Here is a 5806-nt window from a genome sequence, read left to right as displayed (position 1 = left end):
GAAGAAGAAACTCTTTCAGATTTTATGCTAAATTGTGTGTCATTTCTAACCAAGCTTTTGTTATTGGCGAGGAGTATTCAAATACAAAACTACTTCATAGAGTCCTAAGATCCCTTCCAAAAAGATTCTCCATTAACGTGTTTGCCATTGAAGAGACCAAAACATCAACACTCTGAGAATACTCGAGCTAATTGGATCTTTTGTTTAAGAAGATAATAACAATCATGTTGCTCTTGTTGTTAAAACTAAAAGTGTTGCAACTAACACAAATAGTGACGGTGATAGTGATGCTAAATCAACAAAAGACTTTCTGGGCACATTCAAGACCATGTTATGCAAATAAAGTTTGTTATGAAAAATTAACTAGTGAAAATTCTACTCTTAAATAGGAAAATCACAACCTTTTGAAGAATATCGAAAAGAAAAACTCCTCCTTAGTAGAAAAAGAGCCAACCTTAGTGATGTTTTAAAGGAAGTTGCAGGATCCCAATCAATTTTAAAAACATGAAAAAGATAGGATTGAGAAGCGAGAAATTAGACAAGATCCTTGGTGTTTGTAGATGTGAATTAGGACATGAAAGCCTTGGCTATAGTGATATTGATAAGAAAACTATTACTCCTACTAAATTTGTTAAAGCAAAAGATTACTTAGAGAAGCCAGAGAGTTCTAAGGAAGGAGTGTCAAGCCACATTAGTGAGAAGATTTAGAGACCTAAAGGTAATCTTATGTGTCATTATTATGGAGTTCTGAGGCATATTAGTATCAAACACTACAAACTCTTAAATAATCTCAATAAAAAAGATTTAGTTGTTTCTTCGGTTGCAACTCAATCTACAAGTACCATGAGATATAGGCAAGAACAAGTGTTGAAGAAGATAGAGTTGCAACTGGAGAAACAACAAGATGTCTTTTCTTGAACAACTGGATGGTGAGATTGATTGTCTTGAAAAGCATATTAAGCTTCTCGAGAAGCATAGAAGAATGGCTAGATATTGAGTTGATATTCAAGCCATTAAGCCTTAATGTCCTTTGTATTTTTGTCCAAAAAAAAAAAAAAAGGGGAGAATAAATGGAACTTGAAAGGGAGCCAATGTTACCACCAGTTTGTTGGCTAATGGAGACATAATTTTCTTTTTCCAGTTGTTTGCTGAAGGTTTATGATGGATGGTGGATTATGCTACTTTGATGGTTTGCTATGACTAATGTTGCTTTGATGACTAATGTTCATAGCTGGTGTCTCTTAGGAGGAGTTTAAGTTTAAGGGCACGTTTGGTTCGCTGTATTGGATTAGAGGCGTATTGGATTAGAGGTGTATTGGGATTAGAGGTGTATTGGATTAGAGGTGTAATAGCTAATCCACTGTTTGGTTGAATGTAATGGAATAGAGGCGTAATAGTAATCTTGTGTTTGGTTGAATGGAATAGAGGTGTAATAGCATAATAGAAAAAACTAAAATGACTAGAATACCCTTAGCATAAATTTGTTTTGGTAAATGATTATTGTTATTGTTATTTAAATTATAATAAGATTTTTATTATCAATAATAAATAATTTAATCATATTTAAACATAATTATTATTAAATATATTTTAATTACAATATATAATTTAATAAAATTCTTAATAATTAATATTCTTATATTAATTTACTGAAATCATAATATATGATACTGTAAAATATAAATTAACATAATTATTATTAAATATATTTTAATTAAACTATATAATTTAAAAAAATTCTTAATAATTAATATTCTTATATTAATTTACTCAAATCATAATATATGATACTGTAAAATATAAATTAACATAATTATTATTAAATATATTTTAATTAACTATATAATTTAAAAAAATTCTTAATAATTAATATTCTTATATTAATTTACTCAAATCATAATATATGATACTGTAAAATATAAATTAACATAATTATTATTAAATATATTTTAATTAAACTATATAATTTAAAAAAAATTCTTAATAATTAATATTCTTATATTAATTTACTCAAATCATAATATATGATACTGTAAAATATAAATTAACATAATTATTATTAAATATATTTTAATTAAACTATATAATTTAAAAAAATTCTTAATAATTAATATTCTTATATTAATTTACTCAAATCATAATATATGATACTGTAAAATATAAATTAACATAATTATTATTAAATATATTTTAATTAAACTATATAATTTAAAAAAATTCTTAATAATTAATATTCTTATATTAATTTACTCAAATCATAATATATGATACTGTAAAATATAAATTAACATAATTATTATTAAATATATTTTAATTAAACTATATAATTTAAAAAAATTCTTAATAATTAATGTTCTTATATTAATTTACTCAAATCATAATATATGATACTGTTGATGCTAGTTTTGCATAGATGGTATAATAGACGTACATTTACATTTATATCAGAGGCCACTATCTTACATGATATACAAAAATGTATAAGTGGCCTCAACCATTGATGCTAGTTTTCTTTCACTTCAAATTTACATCATGTAAAATATATGCGCCGAACCAGAGTAACATAATCATGAAGTTTGCAAGAACAACACAGGATTCCAAAACCAAAACCAGCAGATTTACTTATCAAACTGTTGCAGCTCAATTTTCCAGGCAGATGCCAATTGTAATAGAAGTTGATCAGGTACTGCCCTTCCCAATTCTCTGGTGGATCCATCGTGGAAGCTGCTTCATGTAAATTCAACAGAAGCTCTTTCTTCAACTCCATCGTTATACCCAATGCATCATGTCCGTTTTCTATCACCACTTTGACCAGCTGAATAATTACAGGAATTTTTTTTTAATAGTAAACTTATAAAAGAAAATGTCTAAATAGAGCAGCTTGAAGTAAATGGCTCAAAGATGAAGAACCCATACCTGTTGAATCCAGGATAGACAAATATCAAACAAATCTTGCTCCATAAGAAATTGCACAATAGCGTGCAAGGCTTCATTTGCTATCTCATTTGACAGTTGATCAACCATAGGGCCTGATCTATCCATCAGCTTTATAAGCAAGAGATCATCCCCTGTAGAGAGAACTTCTGCATAGGCAGAGTCCATATCACCTACTTGAAGGGCATGCATTGCATCGCTCCAAGAAGTCCAGACATTGCATTGCATTGCATTGCAGGGCAGAGTCCCCTTGTTTCGAGTTTCTGAAAGAATTCAGGATTCAACTCTCTGTCTGTTAATGCAGGTGATTTCTTCTTTAAAATTACAACTGCTTTGTCAATAATGCTTCCACCTTTGCCTTCAGAAACAGAATCTGAAGTCTGTGTTTTTTTATCACCCGCACTTGGATCTTTGGAGCCATTCTTTTCTGATGATTCAGCTGACTGAGCATTGTCACCATCTACAGCATTGAAACAAGTTTAATCCAATAAGATGAATGACCTACACATCAGAAGGACAACCCGTAACACTTAACTGACACACTTACCATGAGACAAGGCTTTCAGGTCATCTGCAGCTCCATCTTCCCTTTTCCTGCAATCTTCTTCCATAATTGCAATGCTTCTGTCATGCTATCTCTCACAGGTTTCATCTGGTTGACCAATGATTAAACGTTACAATAGAATAAAATTTCCATGAGGCAGTGTTGAGTAATGTAAATCTGTCATATCTACACCATTAGAAGAGATGATAGTGAAAGGACTTCAATCCTAACCTTGCTTAATCATAATGTGCTAGCTGAAAGTCCCTTGAAAACCAATTTAGAAAGCATGGATGCATACAGTCCAAACCCACATTTTCTATTAGTCTAAATTCTGTCACACAATTAACCCTAGGATTTCTAATTATATCAAGTTCCTACAAAAAAAAGGAAATCTATGTGGAGGATATACATGTTTTCCCGAAGCAAAGTGACCAGATCAACACATGTAATGAAGAAAAGAAAGTACATGGTCTGGCACCAGTCATGTCCAAAATATGTATCAAAATTTCACAATGAAATCATACACAAGGCATTGATGTAAAAGTAATATACATATATATAAGTATGTATGCATGCATGCAAGAAAAATGACTCCAAAAAGCTACCCTATCAAAGCGACAACCCTCAAGTATGGTTATTGTCGAAGATGCTCTATCTGCAATCAAGTTGCTTGAATGCAGTGCCAATGCACTTAAAGAATCTGCAGCTGCCTTTCTCGTCGCCCAATCTGTGCTCCCAAGGCATTCGTGGATGCTTAGCTGCAATGCTTCCAAGCTCTGAGGTGCAATTGCTCCCACCTACATGGTCATCATAAATTTACAGAACTTCAATTTTCTTTTCCTATTTTTTGACCAAAAAAACAAATTGTTCCTATTTGTGGAATTTTCCATATCTATTCCCCACCTAGCTACCTAATTCACATGATCAAATAAAACAAGATCTACAATACCAGCCAAAAAAAACAAGCACAAAGTAAACAATAAAGAAACTACAAGATATTCATTTACGATGATACTTGACATCCACAAAACCAACAACATAAATCATCAATATCCTTATGAATCAAACACAAAACAACTGCAATACACAAACCTGTGACAAACTTGCCACTACTGGCAAAAGGGAAGCCTTGGCCATAAAATTCTGGTTATTCAACAGCTTGCAGATCCTTGGACACAGTTTCTGAAAAGCAGGCAAAGGAGGATCAGATGCACATTCCACCATCTTAGCCATACACGTCGATGCACCAGATTGTACCCCTTTGTTCTGCTCCCCCATTGCTATTTAAATTACAACAGAACAAACAACAGAAATCGAAGATTAGCAGAGAAGAGAGAACAACTTCGAACGGCATGCATTTCTTAAGCCTAACCAACAACAGAAAACACATTTCAATTCAACATGCAATACAAACAGAATAAAATTGGCTAAAACTAACCTATTAGCAAATCGGGGCACAATGAAGAACCTGAAAAAAGCAAAAGGGGAAACCGATTAGATAAAAACAATAGATCATATTTACCTCGAAAGTATTGGTTTTCATCTACAATAGCAAAGGATATTAATCTATCGGGAAACATAGACTAACCGATGACGCAAATCGGCAGAAACTGTGAGCAAATCGGCCGAAATAGAAAAGAAAATAATCGGGGGAGCAAATCGGCAGAAAAGGGAAGAAAATAATACTGGGAAAAAGCAATGAAACAAGGAAGCAATTCGGATGAAGGTGGGAAACGGAAGAGAAACAGAGGGGATCGATTAGGGGTAAAAGAGGGAAGGTTTAGGGTAGGGTCATCTAATCTGAGAATAAGGGGGGGAGTAGAAATCGGTGTTTTTCACCGATTAGGGAAGTAAGGGGATAGACGCGTATTAGCAATACGCTCAACCAAACGGCGTCTTAGATTGGTATTAGGTGGGCCCCACCGATTAGGGGTGTATTGGCTTAGCCAATACACCAAACCAAACAAGCTCTAAGATTTTTTTTTTATTACTTTCCTTGCTTGAGAGAATTTGTTGCAACAGTCTTAAAGAGGGAGAATTTTAGTGTTGTCAATTGTAACTCACTTTGCAACTAGACACAATGTAACTTGCCTATTTTGACATTTAAAGGATGTTGTGCAAAAGTTTTCATGGTTATTAGTGGTGAAGATATTTAATCAATTAAGGATATTTTGAAGAGTTCTTAATTTTCCTATTTTATGGATTGCTCATTTACAAAATACTACATTACCTCTTTAAAGAACTTTGAAACAGAGATTAGGAGAGCACATTCCAATTCGTGTGAGACCTTTTATGTGTGCAAACTGCAAATTATTCGTCTCTATCCTA

The 5806-nt window shown here is 32.3% G+C and overlaps 1 pseudogene; it reads right to left on the bottom strand.

Moving 5' to 3' along the window:
* Positions 1–2396: 2396 nt before the first annotated feature.
* On the bottom strand, positions 2397–5411 carry LOC121219588 (microtubule-associated protein TORTIFOLIA1-like; annotated as a pseudogene).
* Between the last annotated feature and the right edge of the window lie 395 nt (positions 5412–5806).

This window comes from Gossypium hirsutum, chromosome D07 (assembly GCF_007990345.1).
Source record: "Gossypium hirsutum isolate 1008001.06 chromosome D07, Gossypium_hirsutum_v2.1, whole genome shotgun sequence".
NCBI classification, from domain to species: domain Eukaryota; kingdom Viridiplantae; phylum Streptophyta; class Magnoliopsida; order Malvales; family Malvaceae; genus Gossypium; species Gossypium hirsutum.
Note: the sequence above shows the minus strand (reverse complement) of the source record. Positions and strands in the feature narration are given on the sequence as shown.